The sequence below is a fragment of the Neoarius graeffei genome, chromosome 3 (genome assembly GCF_027579695.1).
Source record: "Neoarius graeffei isolate fNeoGra1 chromosome 3, fNeoGra1.pri, whole genome shotgun sequence".
Taxonomy (NCBI): Eukaryota; Metazoa; Chordata; class Actinopteri; order Siluriformes; family Ariidae; genus Neoarius; species Neoarius graeffei.
The window spans coordinates 5,270,018-5,287,060 of NC_083571.1; positions in this window are offsets into that span (position 1 = coordinate 5,270,018).

Sequence of the window (17,043 nt, forward strand, 5' to 3'; positions counted from 1 at the left end):
AAACACATTTTCCAGCTTTGAAAGTGAGACATGAACGAAGACCCACTTTATCATAGACGAAGTCAGAATGTTCCTTCCACGTAAGATTTTCATCGAGCATAACGCCCAGATATTTACATTTTGTGACTCTTTCCTTTGAGTTGGAGAATGAAAGCTGCAGTGTCTTCTAACTTCTGTCTCCTTCCAAAGAGTAGACCTTTTGTCTTCCTCTGATTTCATACCAGCTGACTTCCCTCCATCCACTGCTCAACACGCTTTAAAGCTTCTCATAACGCAGACTTAGAACAAGTTCCTGTGAACGAGTTGTTTCTATAGAAACAAAAACATGCTGTTCTAGAAAATTTAATCCACCTGGAATTCAATGACTAAACATCAGAACGCAGAATTCAAGAGCTCTGGAGATAAGGCATACATCAAATATTTTGGTAGGAAATAGATAAATCGGTCCTTAACCTGAACCTTTTCTTCACGCCTTAATGCTAACGTGAGTATGGAGGGTGCTTGAGTCTTGACCACATCATTAATCCGACAGAAATGTGTGTGTGTGTGTGTGTGTGTGTGTGTGTGTGTGTGTGTGTGTGTGTGTGTGTAAATCAGAGTCATAAAACCTGTTCAGATAAGTGTTTGGAACGGCGCCTGTTTGATTAAATAAAACAAAGAGGTGGTGAAAACGATCTGTGGAGCACAGAGGCTCTGTGTTGTGCTCATAAAGCCGGCAGCTGTGTTTACGACCCCACTTTGTGCGACTGAGTGAAAACTTCCTTTTAATTAAATCGGCCCATAATTACAGAGCTACCATGGCTTACTATTTCTCGCATGAAATAACAACCAGTTATGTTTTGTTTAATTAGCGCTACACCTTTTGATTGCTTGGCTGTAAAGTTGGGTATTAATTAGGGTGTGGGTGGGGCTTGTAGCTCAGCCTTGTAGCAAAAAAAAAAATCATTGGTTCATTCATCTACTTCTACAGGAGATATACTCATCTGATTTACTTTAATTTTTCTATCAATACTTGATCATTTTTTAATAATTAGTTCATACATTTGTTCTTCCATTAACTACACACTTTTTTGTGGATTTTTAATCTCTAAGAACCCTGAATTATCCAAACAAAAGGCTGTTTTAAGAAAGTTAGGTTGCTGTGTTCCAGGAGGCTGAACTGGAGGAGCAGAGCTGGAGATGTTGAGATTCTCATTAGGACTGACAAAGTTGGACAGGATGAGAAATGAGTAGGTATATTAGAGGGACAGACAGACATGTATGGTAGGACGGCTTGGAGACAAAGTGGAAAAGGCGAAATGGAGATGGTTTGGACAGGTACAGAGGAGAGATCCAGGGTATATTGGGAAAAGAATGCTGGAGATGGAGTTACCAGGTAGAAGGGGAAGAAGAAGAGCAAAGATGAGATTTATGGATGTGGTGAAGGAGGACATGATGACGGTTGGTGGGATGGAAGAAGATACAGAGGACAGGAGGAGATGGAGGGATATTATTTGATGTGGTGAACCCTAACAAGAACAGCAAAAGAAGAAGAAGAGGAAAGAGGAGAAGAAGAAGAAGAAGATGATGATGATGATGATGAAGGAGGAGAAGAAGTAGAAGAAGATGATGATGATGATGATGAAGGAGAAGGAGAAGAAGATGATGATGATGATGATGATGATGATGATGATGATGGAGAAGTAGGAGAAGATGATGATGATGATGATGATGATGATGATAATGGAGAAGAAGAAGACAAAGAAGAAAGAGAAGAAGAAGACGAAGAAGAAAGAGAAGAAGAAGACAAAGGAGGAGCAGAAGAAGAAGATGAAGGAGGAGGAGGAGAAGAAGAAGATGATGATGAAGGAAAAGGAGGAGGAGAAGAAGAAGAAAAAGATGATGATGAAGAAGGAGGAGAAGATGATGATGATAAAGAAGGAGATGATGATGATAATGATGATGATGATGATGAAGGAGAAGTAGGAGAAGAAGAAGAAGATGATGATGATGATGGAGAAGAAGAAGACAAAGAAGAAGAAGACAAAGAAGAAAGAGAAGAAGAAGACAAAGGAGGAGCAGAAGAAGAAGATGAAGGAGGAGGAGAAGAAAAAGATGATGATGATGATGATGATGATGATGATGAAGGAAAAGGAGGAGGAGAAGAAGAAAAAGATGATGATGGTGATGAAGAAAGAGGAGGAGAAGAAGAAGAAGATGATGATGATGAAGGAGAAGGAGGAGAAGATGATGATGGAGAAGGAGGAGAAGATGATGATGGAGGAGATGATGATGATGATGATGATGATGAAGGAGAAGTAGGAGAAGATGATGATGATGATGATGATGATGATGATGATGGAGAAGAAGAAAACAAAGAAGAAGAAAATGAAGAAGAAAGAGAAGAAGACAAAGGAGGAGCAGAAGAAGAAGACGAAGGAGGAGGAGAAGAAGAAGAAGATGATGATGATGATGATGATGATGAAGACAAAGGAGGAGAAGAAGAAGAAGAAGAAGACAAAGAAGGAGAAGGAGAAGATGATGATGATGATGGAGATGAAAGAAGTAAAAGACAAACAAGGAGGAGAAGGAGGAGGAGAAGAAGAAGATGAAGGAGAAGAAGAAGAAAAAGAAGCTGAAGAAGATGGAGAAGACAAAGGAGAAGACAAAGATGAAGAAAAAGACAAAGGAGGAGGAGAAGAAGATGAAGAAGAAGGAGAAGAAGAAAAGAGAAGCTGAAGAAGATGATGAAGAAGATGGAGAAGACAAAAGAAGATAAAGGAGAAGACAAAGATGAAGAAAAAGACAAAGGAGGAGGAGGAGGTTGCTGTGTTCCAAATACAACATTCCTACAACATTCTCCAGATGTTTTGTTCTACAATCTTATTAGAACATCGCTGACAGAGTTTCCTTCCTTCCCAAACAAGAAAATTCACATCATGGTCATGTTCTTTTCCTCCAACATTATGTTCATCCAACCAAAACACTGGAGGTGCATTTAGAAACGTTATATAAATAATATCATTCTCTGAAACATTGAACGTTTCTTGAACCAGAAAACAGATTTTTTTTATCCTTCTCAGTCACATGATGTTCAGGGTTGATGAATCCTGTTCCAGTCCATTTATCCAGATAATGTCTTTAGCATTAGAATAAAGCGGCGATCAAGTCGAAGTCCACAGGGGTTCTTTGGAAATAAACACGCTTGGATGGACACGGAAAGAGGAAAATCTGGGTTTCAGGATCCTGTGGGATGGAAAAGGAGCAAAACTCAATGTCTCAGTGAAGGAGGTCAACGCTGAAGTGCTTTTCCTTCATCACTGCATTGCTGAAGCTTTCATAACGTTTTATATTCAAGCATTTGAATTAAACGTATTGTTTTGCGCTAATGCTAACTCAGCTATCACAGGTGGTGTCGATTCATTTACTAGGTTTATGTGCTGTATATTAAGGCACTTGTTCTAATACGTTATGGTTTCTATAGTAACAGATCGTTCACAGGGACATGTACAGCGGACGCTCGGATGCTTGGAAGTTTTCTGTTTATTTCATGTTTTTTGAAGGAGTCTTCAGGGTCAGAAGTCCTGGCATCTTCAGGATAGAGGAAAACATGACAAGCTGAAAAAGAGAGTGATTCATGAATGGAGAAGATCTCCAACTCTAATAAAATCACGCAGATACAAATCAAGAGCTTCAGCTAATTAATGTTCATAATGTTCAGACATCAGGATGGGAAAAATCGTGATCTCACAGTGAAGTGTGACTTTCTTTCTTTCACTGTGGCATGGCTGTTAGTTTGAGCCAGATGAGTATTTTTGGTTTGAGTGTTTCAGAAACTGCTGATCTCCTCCTGGAGTTTTCACACACAACGGTCTCAAGAGTTTACACAGAAAAAAAAAATGGCGCAAAAACCAAAAACATCGCGTGAGTGAGGGACGTGGAAAGAAACCTTGTTGATAAGAGAGATCAGAGATCAGAAAATGGGCAGGAAGGATATAACAACTCATCTAATCACTCTTTACAACCGTGGTGAGCAGAAAAGCACCTCGGTATGCAACAGAAAACAGAAGAACACATTGGGTTCCAGTCCTACAGCCAAGAACAGGGATCTTAGAATCAACACCAGGTTCCTATTAAAGTGGCCGGACGTCAGAACGTCGTCACAGCCGAGGATACACTCGCACTCCGTCAGTCGGTGTAAAATAAGACTCGATAAGACTCCGTTCTCAGGATATAAATCATTTCAGACTCAAGATGTTATCATCTGTCCTCGTGTCCTCTCCACCCGCTGTCTGGGTGAAATAGATTCCCACCGTCTCCATCTCCCCTGCACCTCAAGTACATAATGCAAGACGGAAAGTAAAAGCAGCAGGCTGGCTGAGAGAGAAAGTGGGAAATTTTCTCCTTGAACGTTTCTGTGAGCAATTCAAACTCAGAGTATCTGTATCACTCAGCGTTGAGAGAGAGAGAGATGTCAGTGTCTCTAACAGACATTGTTTCTCATGTCTCTCATAAAGACCCATGTGCAGGCTGAATTCAACAATTTGTGACCCGCGGATACCAGTGGCGGCTGGTAGTCTTTCAAACGGGGAGGCTGGTCGGTTACGATATTTCCAGATTTTAAAAGAAAAAACACATCAATTTTGCCCATACTCTTGCCTCTGATCTGGCTGATTGTTGGCAGCGTCACAAACTGTGAAATAACAGGTTCTTTTGGCCCGTTAGCCTACTGTCCAATATACATGATGGTGGTGTTGGGGGGGAGGGGTATATTTTAACATTTTATATTTTAAAATTGTGGCATGTTGTTTAAAAATTGATCATTACTGAAAGCAGCTCTTTGTCAGGAACCTCAGCAGTAACAGCAGAGTGTTCTGGAATAGGCACAAGCACTGACCTTGGGGAGCCAAACATAGAGCTGGGGGCCACACATTTCATTCAGTGACACTTTCCCTATATTTTACTTATTTTGACTGAGAAATGTTTTATTGACAATTTTGATAACCCTTCACTTTTAATCCAGGTCTGTAGTGTGAAATGTTCTCGGCTGTGTTTTTGTTTAAAAATGTTTTCCAAATTGTAGCTGTGTTTAATTCATATCCAGAGAAATATATATTCCAATATAATATACTCAGCATAAACATTTTAAATAGATTCTATATTTTTGGTCCATCCATGACATATTACTAAAGTAGCCTATTTACTGTTGTTGATGTGGGTCACTTGCTGTTAGCCAATTCACTTTCTCGTACCAGGAGAGCTGAAAGGAACGAGTATTATTCCCTACCTTTTTCACCAAGTCAGTTTGAGGCGTTGCTCTACCCTGCTCTTTAATTTTAATTTTTTCCTCGAAAGGAAGACTGGCAAATGGCTTCGCCAAAATTAAATCAGCAATGCTTGGCATCCGTGCGCAGCTTTCTTGCTAGCTGACTAGCCCCCTCAAGTTCAAGTTCAGTCACTCAAATAAACGAAATTTCTGGAACTAAGATAGCAAACTTGACAACACTATATTTACACTTTATTTACAATGAAAATATATACAAACTAAAAAAGCTGGTAGAAACTGTATGTGATGAATGAAATCGAAATGTAAGCTGATCTCTTACAATACACCACAGCACTTGCGGATCCGCATGGGACTGAACTGAAATTCACCGCTGCCTGTCTATATTTGAAACGAGCTGTCAATCAGAGAAAATATCCGGCTGCTTTCACCAATCACCAGTCTCCTCGCGGAAAGCTTTGCCATGTCCCTCCCACTGTGAGGCTGGGAGTCCGTGGGCGGGCGTTTTCACAGTATTTGTCCAATAATCGTCTTGCATTTTGAGATTGAAAAGCGCAGAGCTCCCAAATGCCATTGAAGTCCACTGTGGCTGGGCTGCATCGCGCCGTCACGAGGGGGAAAAACTCACGCACACATTAGGCGAACTGGGGAAAGTTATAACGGAATGATTTCGCACTGTAATGGGTTGAGCACATATATTTCTATGATTCTGGATCTGAAATAGCAATGTTATAAGGTCGGCTATAACATAAGCCTAGCGCAATTCATCCTACACGATGTTCGTCATTTCTAGAGGAGGCTGAGCCTCCCTCGTTGTCTTAGAGCAATCGCCCGTGGCAGATACGTAGAACATTTCCGAGAAGACACTTTAAACACTGGTAAAGTTTCTTTCACAGTGACCTACAGTGGATATAAAAAGTGTACACACCTCGTTAAGCGTATTCACTTGAAACCCAGTCTCATCTTACTGCTGATTTAAATAAATAATGTTACAGGCTGGCTTTACGCCAACTTCCTGATACTCAATTTGGGTAAAACTATGATCATGCTAGTTGGCACGCACCAGAGAATTGTCGCCGTTGAAAATTTTGAGGTCAGTGTCAGCAATACTTGTTGAGACAATGTTGATAATTAGCTCATCTGTCCATAAGGCCGATTGCCATGGCATGGCGTGGCGTGGAGTGGAGTGGAGTGGCATCCTTCATCCACCTGTCATCCACAATTCAGTTAAATCGTATCTCCTCTGTGAATTCTACACGGATTTCTGTTCTGATTGTTTTCCTTGAAAGAACTCATCACGCCACACAAAACTTGATCGTTGTTTTGTCAATTTTTTTGAAACTTGCATGTACAATGGATATAAAAAGTTTACACACCCCGTTAAAATGATCGTTTTTTCTGATGTAAAAAAATATGAGGCCATGATAAATAATTTCAAAAATTTTCCCACCTTTAATGTGACCTATAACCTGTACAATTCAATTGAAAAACAAACAAATCTGTTAGGGGGAAATTATAATTTAAAAAAAAGACATACAATAAGCTGGTTGCATAAGTGTGCACAGCCTTAAACTAATACTTTGTTGAAGCTCCTTTTGATTTAATTACAGCATTCAGTCTTTTTGGGTTCACACCTGCCATCAATTAAACTGACTCTGATTAACCCCAAATAAAGTTCAGACATTTCCTCAGTTGCTCCTCCAGCAAAAGCCAGGGTTCACAGAGAGCTTACAAAGCATCAGAGGGATCTCATTGCTGAAAGGTATCAGTCAGGAGAAGGGTACAAAAACATCTCAACGCCATTAGATATACCATGGAGCACAGTGAAGACCGTCATCAAGAAGTGGAGAAAATATGGGACAACAGTGACATTACCGAGAACTGGACGTCCCTCCAAAATCGATGAAAAGAGAAGACAAAAACTGGTCAGGGAGGCTGCCGAGAGGCCTACAGCAACACTGAAGGAGCTGCAGGAATTTCTGCCAAGTACTGGTTGTGTACTACATGTGACAACAATCTCCCGTATTCTCCATATGTCTGGACTATGATTTTAATCTTAGAAATAAAAAAAAGCTAGACAATAAACTCCTTATTAACCTTGCTTGCTCGGCCCGTACTGTCAAGACCTCAATCTGATATTTTCCTGTAAAGACCTCATGCTCAGTTGATAAGTAGTTAATAACATGAATGGAAAGAAAGAACGTGGTCCAGCCGTGACTCTGTTTAGAGAACACCGTCGACTAAAATTCCAGTTAATCAGAGGAATGACCAGGAGGCCACTGATAATTCTCAACACAATGCTACCACCACCATGTTTCACCATGAAGATCTTGTTCTCAGATTAGGAATTAAAGAAACGAATCTTACACACTGCTGCTTTAACGCTGAGCGGAATTACTCAATAATATCGACTGCAGCCATGTCTCAATGTATCAGTCAATCAATCAATCAATCAATCAATCAATCAAAGTCCCTCTCACGCCAGGATCTGGTCTTCCCAGGTAGTCTCCTGTCCCAATACTAACCAACTCTTTAAGGCGTATGGGTGCAGCACCGATCTCCGTTTTAATAGCCCTCAGTCTCTCGCCTATACAGCTAGGGTTACAGTGGGGGGTGTCTCCTCTGGTAACTACAAGAGTTTGACTTCCCCACTTGCATCCGTATTGCAGCGTGGCTTGCCAGATGGTATTAGGTACCATTTTTATGATGGTCTTTGGTATGACCTGACCGCAAGTAGAACTCATGATCTTCTGGTCGAGAAGCAGACACACAAACCATTAGGCCAATTCATGGTCTATCTCAGTGTATGGCTATGTGAAATGACTATGCCATGACATGCCATCCTTCTGGTCTTTTAAAATCCATGATCTTATTACAGTGCTTCAGGAAGAATTCTGACATCTTGATTACAGATTCAGCATCAGTTCTGAAGCCACCGCTGTGTCACTAGAGTCCTAGTGAAAAAAAAAAAAAAGCCCTGGTAACAGGCTGCTCATTTGTAAACGCACCCATTCATGGCTTGTCAGTTCGTATGAAGCAGTGTAGGGTTTGCTGCAGAGGATGTTTAGGAACGCTCGATGAATAATGCATGACTTGGACACGTGCCACAGTGTGAATACAGGAAGATTTTTCAGGGTTTGGGTTCAAACGTGGAAGGAAAACAGGTGAGAAATAATTTACATCTGAACTAGCTCATACACAGTTTATCAGATGCATTTGCGAAAGCTAATTATTGCTCATAAAATAAGTAAATAACTAAATCACAGAGCTCACACGGTAATGAAATCTATTTGCCAGTCTTCTGGTTCTAGTATAGAAATCACAAACACTGCAAAATAATAAATCATGTTCAAATAAAATGAGTCATTAAAATCCCAGGGAAATAAATTGTTACATGGTTTGTAATCAGACTTCATCAAACATCAGCATTTCATAATTTGAGAATGGTCGAGCTTTTCCCTAAACTTAATGGCAACTGTTTAGAAGATTTTAGGGTTCTGGCTATAGAAGTGATGGAATATATTGTACATCCTTCAGATAAAACCCAGAAGCAGCATGTATAATGAAAACAGAACCGGGCCCAAGACGGAGCCCTGAGGTACCCCATCAATGACAGTTGCTGAAAAATGAACCAAAAATAACCAAAAAGTGGTGCTTTTAAGCTAAATAGTGACTTATTAAACCTATTAAACTGTGCACTATTTAATGAAAAGAAATTCTAAGCTATCATTTTTTTAAAAAAACAAAAAGATTAAACACCTAAAGCCAAAACAAAAGCACATGGAGAACTAAACAAGCGAAACCGAGAAGGAAATTTCTCATCCCCATTCTCATCATCTCTAGCCGCTTTATCCTTCTACAGGGTCGCAGGCAAGCTGGAGCCTATCCCAGCTGACTACAGGCGAAAGGCGGGGTACACCCTGGACAAGTCGCCAGGTCATCACAGGGCTGACACATAGACACAGACAACCATTCACACTCACTTTAGAGTCACCAGTTAACCTAACCTGCATGTCTTTGGACTGTGGGGGAAACTGGAGCACCCGGAGGAAACCCACGCGGACACGGGGAGAACATGCAAACTCCGCACAGAAAGGCCCTCGCCGGCCACGGGGCTCGAACCCAGGACCTTCTTGCTGTGAGGCGACAGCGTTAACCACTACACCACCGTGCCACCTGAGAAGGAAATTTATGACAAATTATTTGAACTTTTTGTTGCAGTAAATAGAGAATGTTTGAGTTCATTATTAGCTCATCCGGCTGACAGGTGATGAGTTTATGCCATCGTGTGTTGTGTTCGGCGTCCGTCTGGCGTTGTCCACATTTCATGAAAATCACTTCTTCTCTCTCAATTCTTCACTGATTTTAATTCTTTTTGGCAGGACAGTAGGTCTGCCTGGGGTGCATATGGCTTCTATCCAAATTTGCATAATTGCAATTAATAATGAAGATATGGAGTAATTAATCGAGCAGTTTCCACACAAATCGCTTCTTCTTCTTCAATTCTTCACTGATTTTGATTCTTTCTAACATGAAGGTAGGGGTACCTCGGGTGCATTACAATCATTAATGAAGTAATGAAATCATTACAATTATTAATGAAGTTATGGACTAATTAAGCCTTAATGAGCAGTTCAACAAAAATCACTTCTTCTTGGTCAATTCCTCGCTGTTTTGGATTCTTTCTGGCAAATAGGTCGGCATTCCTAGGGTGGATATCGCTTCTATATATAGCCTGTATATACTGTATATAGCATGCAACATTTATTGTGCAAGGAAGGTGGCCCACTTTAGATCGTTCCTTCTGGACTAGACGGGGCCAGAGTGAGCTACGCCGTCACTGATGGTCTCATTATGAAATAAATTCTGAGCATTTGTTCAACTGAGCTAACATGAGACAAGTGTCGTTAAAATCAGTTCAGTATATTTATTCGGGATGGGAAGAGTTCATCTGCTCCTTTAACCTGAAATCGTGGAGATGCTCGTTTTCCTGTCTTGTTCTGGACAAATAAATTGCATACCATATTATGGTCACAAATCTCTGATTTAATGAACCCGTACTGAATTTTCTTGCCATAAAGGTTCAGCAAATTTAATTGCCTACTTTTCTATAATTTAATCCATTATAAAGCTCCTTCTATCTATCTACGCTACATTTGCGTTACATGTAAGGTTAAATAACTTTCGAGATTTGATTGTGTTTTTATTATGACTCTGATTGTACAGTTCACTCAGGAGAGTTTAATTGGGGTGACATTTTGATCCTTTGTGGATGGGAGGAGGTTAATAGGAAGTGTTGGGCAAGCGGAGTTGCTCGTGTTCTCCTTTCGCACGCTGATGAAGGTTTTATTGCGTTTGTTCATTTCAGGCCACTGTTTTCTAGACGCTGTTGTCGGATCACTTCTTATTGCATGTATAGAATTATGTACTGAATTATCAAGGGGGAAAAAACCCATATCACTTATGGTTTTATATCTCATCTCATCATCTCTAGCCGCTTTATCCTTCTACAGGGTCGCAGGCAAACTGGAGCCTATCCCAGCTGACTATGGGCGAAAGGCGGGGTACACCCTGGACAAGTCGCCAGGTCATCACAGGGCTGACACATAGACACAGACAACCATTCACACTCACGGTCAATTTAGAGTCACCAGTTAACCTAACCTGCATGTCTTTGGACTGTGGGGGAAACCGGAGCACCCGGAGGAAACCCACGCAGACACGGGGAGAACATGCAAACTCCGCAAAGAAAGGCCCTCGCCGGCCACGGGGCTCGAACCCAGACCTTCTTGCTGTGAGGCAACAGCGCTAACCACTACGCCACTGTGCCACCCATGGTTGCAAGCGGCTGAACAAGCATCTGAGTGGCTTGTGTGGATAGAAATGGACAGACCCTTCAAGGAAAAGTCAGCAGGAGTGTCCCAGATTAGCAATGTGAGAAGAAAAGGGCAGTTGATTGTCCACGGTCATATATATATATATATATATATATATATATATATATATATATTTTTTTTTTTTTTTTTTTTTTTTTATTACGCTGTGGACTAAATAACAATGAAGTGACTTTAGAGCATTATTATTTCCATAAATTGGAAAAACACAGTGATACAGGTTCTGCTAGACTGCTCATAGCTTCATTTATATCAACAGAGACATGAAAAATAATGAGGGAAATGAGAGATTGGGTGTGGAGCAGGCTGAAGTAATGATAATAACATGGAAAGTAATTGGATGGTGGAATCTAATCAAGTCCCCAATCACATGAACCATTATGTTCTCCAGCCTGGAAAATCTGACCTCTAGGTTAAATACAAATCCTGATTTCTATTTCCATGAAGTATATTTATGTGTCCATCTGGGATCCATGCCAATTATTGGAGATATGTATGATTTTATTTCCAGCACAAAGTCAAAATCCCTCCCGTGCCAGGACCTGGTCTTCCCAGGCAGTCTTCCATCCCAGTACTAACCAGGCCTTGAAGAAGCATTGGGCGGCACCAATCTCCACTTCTATTGATCTCTAGCTAGGGTTACAGTGGGGGGGGGGGGGGGGGGGGTAGTCCTCTGGTAACCGTAAGAGTTTGACTCCCCACTCAAATCTGTATTGCAGCACCTCACCAGATGGCAGTAGGTACCATTTTTATGATGGTCTTTGGTATAACCTGACCGCAAGTAGAACTCGTGATCTCTCAGTCAAGAGGTGGACATGCTAACCACTAGGCCAGCTTGCAGTATTCCTGGCACAGTGTTATGGATAATATAATCTATTGATTATTTATTTTCCTCCATGGGTTTTATTTGTGTTGCAAATATCCAGATGACACATAAGGAATCAAGCACATGGACAAGAAAAAATACATGCCATTTTATTAATTTGAAAAAAAAAATCAATTCTTACTTGCAATTATTACTTGCAATCCTGGGCTCACCCTTAGAGACAGGGTGAGGAGCTCAGACATCCAGAGGGATCTCAGAGTAGAGCCACTGCTCCTTCATGTTGAAAGGAGTCAGCTGAGCTGGTTCAGGCATCTGGTTAGGATGCCTCCTGGGCACCTTCCTTTGGCAGTTTTCTGGGCATGTCCAACTGGGAAGAGTTCTTGGGGTAGACCCAGAACATGCTGGAGAGATTATATATCTTATCTGGCCTGGGAGAGCCTTGGGATCCCCCCAGGAGGAAAAGGAAAGCATTGCTGGGGAGCAGGATGCCTGGAATACCCTGCTTAGCCTGCTGCCACTGCGACCCGACTTTGGATAAGCAGAAGAAAATAGATGAATTGATATTACTTGCAATTACCTAATGGTACTTGCATGGCTTCAATTCCATTCAGATCTCAACATGTCTGGCAGACATCTCATCATGGACAGAAGCTGAAACTTAATCCCAGCAAAACTGAACTGCTCTTCATCCCAAGTGATTCATCCCATGGTCTAATGGTTAGAGAAGCAGCTTTGGGACCAAAAGGTTGCCAGTTTGATTCCTTGCCTCAGTAGGAATGGCTGAAGTGCCCTTGAGCAAGGCACCTAACCCCCAACTGCTCCCCAAGCTACTCTGGGTGTGTTGTATGTTGCTCTGTATAAGAGCGTCTGCTAAATGTCTATAATGTAATCCCTATGTCAGGTTCTTCTGATCTCCCTGGACAACTCTCTGATCTTTCCTTCGGCCACTGCACATAACCGTGGACAATCAACTGCCCTTTTCTTCTCACATTGCTAATCTGGGACACTCCTGCTGACTTTTCCTTGAAGGGTCTGTCCATTTCTATCCACACAAGCCACTCAGATGCTTGTTCAGCCGCTTGTCATTTCACTACTGTACTAGTGCAACTCACTTCTGCCAGGTCTTATTATCTTTAAGATATTAAGTGTAACTCTAATAAAAAAAAAATGTCACCAGACAGAAATGTCACCAGACAGATCTGCCTCTGGCCACCATTCAACCTTTGTAACTGATCCAGGATGTGGCTGTCTGACTGTTTTTCAATCTTCCTAAGTTCTCCCACCCCACCCCACTGCTACACTCCCTCTGCTGACTTCCTGTCACTGCTAGCTAGATTTAAAGCCAAAATGGACCTCAAAGCACTTATCACACCCTGCACTGCACCATGCTCCTTCTGGTCTTCTAGTCCTGTTTGACTGGTTCCACCATCTCTCGAGGAGCAAGGAAGGCATGCATCAAGACTCTTCTCTGTTCTGGTACCTTGGTGGTGGAATGAATGTCCCCGAGATATTCAAACAGCCGAGTTGCTGGCAGTCTTCAAATAACATCTTAAGACCTACCTCTTAATGAAGTATTTACCTTAGTACTTAAAAAAAAAGTGTTGTCCGTGAGGTTTTCGTTATCTCCCTAACAGGGTTTTTAGACTGATGGTGACCTCATGAACCAGGTTCATGAAGGTTTAAGCTGTGACCTTGTGAGCCAGGAACAGGAGTTATATTTCAATAGCGATTCAAAGCACAGCACTGTTGCCTCACACCAAGAAGGTCCTGGGTTCGAGCCCAGTGGCCGACAATGGCCTTTCTGTGTGGAGTTTGCATGTTCTCCCCGTGTCTGTGTGGGTTTCCTCCGGGTGCTCCAGTTTACCCCACAGTCCAAAGACATGCAGGTTAGGTTAATTGGTGGCTCTAAAGGTGTGAATGTGAGTGTGAATGGTTGTTTGCCTGTATGTATCAGCCCTGCAATGACCTGGCAACTTGTCCAGGGTGTGCCCTGCCTCTCACCCATAGTCAGCTGGGATAGGCTCCAGCTTGCCTGCGACCCTGTACAGGATAAAGTGGCTACAGATAATGGATGGGTGGATGGATTCTAAGCACTTCTGTAAGTCTTTATGGATGAGGGTGTCAACCAAATGCAATGAATGTACGGTAATGTCTCTTATGTTTGTCATGTTACATGACATAACAGGCATTTACAGTAGCAGATGCTCTTATCCAGAGCGATGTACAACATACCCAGAACACCCTAGGGAGCAATTGGGGGTTAGGTGCCTTGCTCAAGGGCACTTTAGCCATTCCTGTTGGTCCAGGGAATTGAACTGGCAACCTTTTGGTCCCAAAGCTGCTTCTCTATCCTTTATGCCATAGAGTAATATTTGCAGCAGAATGATCATGTTAATCCTCACTTTAAATCCTTGTCAAGGCACTGCAGAAAGCATGGAGATGAAACACCACTGTCACCTTTCCACGTCTGATTACGTCTCTGTTCATTACGTCTCTCTTTCTGAAGTTCTGACAGCATTCATTCCATGGCTGTTTATCTTTTCAACACACAAAGGCCCAAAACATCATTACTCTCGCTTTGCTTTCTTGTGAAAAAATAAATCCATAATTAGACGAATATATGTGTGTGTGTGTGTGTGTGTGTGTGTGCTGAGGCGAGTGTGTTATTTTAGAAGGAGGTGACTGGAATAACAATACAGGGATTAGAAAAATGTTATTCATCTCAGTGCAGTCATTTCCAAAAAAAATAAATAAATCACACACCATGTTCTTTTTAAAATCCAAAGTAATGGCACCCGTCCATGTGTGCTGCAGCTTTATGATATACAGCACTTGGCTCCTGCTTCTCTGTTTCTGAATGTAATTAAGATCTTTCTGTTAGGAAAACCATGGCAGTCGTGGAGTAATTAAACACTGGGAAGAGGTGTGAGACAGGACGGGAAGGGATGAGCATATGAGCCTCAGTGTTTTTGAGGGATAATAATTAACAGCACTCTCTTTAAATAGCTTGAAATAGCTTTTCTTTTTCATTGTACAGTGAGGGTTTGAATATTCATGAGCAGGAGTCTGAGGGTGTGTGGAGTTGAGCTTATTAGGATTCAGACCATGCGTTCATCCTCAGATCTCAAAGTAAACATTTTACAAGAGTGTAGAAATGCATGCTTGTCCTTCATTCCTCTACATGGATCCGGTGCAGTGCAAGCAAGCTGCTGTAGTTAATTATTCTGATTTGTTTTGCTTTGTTCCTTTTCTCCTATTTTCCTTCTTCATTCACATATGGGTTTGTCTCAGAAAATGCTCTCTCATTTGGGACGTTATGGTCAAAAAATAAATTTTCAAATTTTACTTTTTTTTTTGCATTTCCCTAACACTCAATGTTTCTTTTGTCATGTTTAAGAAGAATAAAGATAGTATCTTGCTTTATCTGGCCTCCACTGTGGAAAATTGTTTGATTACAATTCAAATGCTTTTGTAAAATTGATTTCCATATAAAATAACTCCATCATGAAGAATTAAAGCCCCTCCTTCACAGATGAGTGAAAATATTGAATAAATTTTCTCTTTTTGATTGCTTGGGTTAAAAATGCCAAGTTATGATGACTGAATTGATTATTCACTTAAATATGAATAATATGATACAGTTTGGGTATTTGATATGGTGAAATAGGACACAATGGAAAAATCAAGAACACACCGGAAAGATGAGAATAACGGCGGTGGTAAAAGAACAGCGACTGTACCAGCTGAAGGTCGCGCGGGTCTCTGCTGCGGCGCGCGAGCAATGGGACATCACTACCGCACCGGACGGGGCGCGAGGCGGGGGCGGGGCAAAATGACTGGCCGTAGATTCTATCAAAAGTTCGATCTAAATTGACCATGGTTGCAAAATATTGGCCAAAAATACATAAACACTACGAAATACAGTAACTTGCTATAGCAGTGACAAAATAGCTATCAACAATGCATTTCTATATTTAATAAAATGAGAAATCGAATGGGGCGGCACGGTGGTGTAGTGGTTAGCGCTGTCGCCTCACAGCAAGAAGGTCCTGGGTTCCCCCCCCCCCCGGGGCCAGCAAGGGCCTTTCTGTGTGGAGTTTGCATGTTTCCATGTTTGCATGGTTTCCCCCACAGTCCAAAGACATGCAGTTAGGACTCTAAATTGTCCATGACCAAAAGCAGCAGAAGAGTAGCTAGCTGGCTGTATTTACTTAGCCAAGAAACCCTAGGAAAGGGACCTGACCCCGAACACATTGGATGGGTGAAGACGTCAGTTCAATTAATTTAAAATGCAGAATCACCATGCAGCATGATCCCAAAACACTATACAAATAAAAGAGAACATGGAATAAATAGAGTAAAAACATTTTTTTATTTCACCTCCAGTTCTTTATCTTCTTCTATTGTTTAATGGCCTGCCTCAACTTCCTGGAATTGAACAGTCTGAAAGTGCTTTCACACTGCAAACAAACTGAACCATGGTTTAGTTTGATCTGGACTGAGATCACCTCTTCTGGTCAGACCAAACTTTGGTCCAAGGACAACCATCTGAGAAACCTTTTACACCTGCTATTTTGGTTTGGACTAACGTGAAAAGTCTGAAGATCTGGATCAAACAAGGTAGGTGTGAAAGCACCCTAAGAACCTTTAATTATCCAGTGTAACCTTCAAAAAGACCCTGAAGGACAAGTGTCAATCAGGACAGTTTTGAAAAATTCTGGACCCTGGACAGGTTCTAGAAATTAAAAAGTCAATAACAAGCTGTAATTTGGAGTTTGTAATGCTAACACTCTTCAGCTCTTCAAGGGTTCTTTAAGGGCTCATTAGCTTCCTAAAACATTAATTTTCAACTTGAATCCTTTCTCACAGGAAAACACTCAGATTTCTAAAGATTCCCCAAGAAGGACACTTTTAAAGATGCAAGTGTGGGAACCATAAACACATTCACATCTTCAAATAGATGGCAAAATGCTAAAATTTTGCTTTAAGGTGCCTCCTCCCTGACCGTGAGCTACGCTCGCTCACCTTGTGAGATGACACCAAAAAGCAAATAAATGAAT